Source organism: Mandrillus leucophaeus, unplaced genomic scaffold (genome assembly GCF_000951045.1).
Source record: "Mandrillus leucophaeus isolate KB7577 unplaced genomic scaffold, Mleu.le_1.0 Scaffold120, whole genome shotgun sequence".
Taxonomy (NCBI): Eukaryota; Metazoa; Chordata; class Mammalia; order Primates; family Cercopithecidae; genus Mandrillus; species Mandrillus leucophaeus.
Genome location: NW_012100321.1, coordinates 2,128,781 through 2,130,322, shown reverse-complemented (window position 1 = coordinate 2,130,322; position 1,542 = coordinate 2,128,781). Strand labels below are relative to the sequence as shown.

Below are 1,542 nucleotides of genomic sequence, written 5' to 3'. Positions count from 1 at the left end.
GAAGAAGAAGAGGAAGAGGAAGAAGAGGAAGAGGAAGAGGAGGAAGAGGAAGAGGAAGAAGAGGAAGAAGAAGAAGAGAAAGAAGAGGAAGAGGAAGAAGAAGAGGAAGAAGAAGAAGCACAAGGAAGAAGAAGAAGAAGAAGAAACACTTGTTGAGACTGCATCTCCTTTTGCTAATAAGTGGTTTCTAGTTGTAACACCAGTCCTCTGAACAAAGAAGTCACTTTTGAGTACATAAGGAAAAATAACCACATGCTAAAAGGATAAGACATTCCTCTGACATCTTTACTGGGCCATCTCTTCCTCTAACACTTCAGAAGCTTAGAAATGTAAAGTATTCTTTTGTTAGCTGCAAGAACAAGATAAAGGAGAAATGCCCTTTTTCTTGAGATCGCAACTATGAAGTCACGTGGTTATGCAAAGTCTGCATTTGTGTGCAAAACACACACTGATCTTTTTTTAACTTTTAAGTTCAGGGATTCAAGTACAGGATTGTTCCGAAGGTAAACTTGTGTCCTGGGGATTTGTTGTACCGATTATTTCATCATCCAGGTATTAAGCCTAGTACCCATTAGTTATAGCTCCTGATCCTCTCCCTCCTCCCACCCTCCAGCCAGCGCTGCGCTCCAGTGTGTGTTGTTCCCCTCTGTGTGTCCATGTGTTCTCATCATTCAGCTCCCACTTAGAAGTGAGAACATGCAGTATTTGGTTTTCTGTTCCTGGAAAAACACTTATACATTTATCTTTTTTTTGAGACAGAGGCTCGTTCTTATCACCCAGGCTGGAGTGCAATGGCGCTATCTGGGCTCACTGCAATCTCTGCCTCCCATGTTCAAGTGATTCTCCTGTCTCAGCCTCCTGAGTAGCTGGGACTGCAGGTGCCTGCCACCATGCTTGGCTAATTTTTTGCAATTTTAGTAGGGATGGGGTTTCACTGTGTTAGCCAGGATGGTCTCGATCTCTTGACCTCGTGATCTGCCCACCTCAGCCTCCCAAAGTGCTGGGATTACAGGCATGAGCCATGAGCCACCATGCCCAGCCTATCTTTTTTGGTTTTTTTTTTGTTTTTTTTTTGAGACAGAGTCTCACTCTTGTTGCCCAGGCTGGAGTGCAATGGCGCTATCTGGGCTCACTGCAACCTCTGCCTCCCGGGTTCAAGAGATTGTCCTGTCTCAGCCTCCCGAGTAGCTGGTATTACAGGCGCCCGCTACCATGCCTGGCTAATTTTTGTATTTTTAATAGAGACAGGGTTTCACCGCATTGGCCAGGTTGGTCTCAAGCTCCTGACCTCAGGTGATCTGCCCGCCTCAGCCTCCCAAAGTGCTGGGATTGCAGATGTGAGCCACCACGCCTGGCCCACATTTATCTTTATTCTCCTTGCTTAGTTTTGTCAGTTAACTTGCAGAACTTAACGGATGCCTTTCTAAGACACAGAGACTGAGATATGTTTTTTGTTGTTTTTTTTTTTTTTATTTGAGACGGAGTCTCGCTCTGTCGCCCAGGCTGGAGTGCAGTGGCCGGATCTCAGCTCACTGCAAGCTC

The 1,542-nt window shown here is 45.7% G+C and overlaps 1 protein-coding gene across 1 annotated transcript in view; it reads left to right on the top strand.

Annotated features, from left to right (window-relative positions):
* The window catches only part of PLA2G4C (phospholipase A2, group IVC (cytosolic, calcium-independent)), a 54,788-nt gene that overhangs the window by 44,871 nt on the left and 8,375 nt on the right, over positions 1-1,542 (top strand). The window lies entirely within an intron of this gene.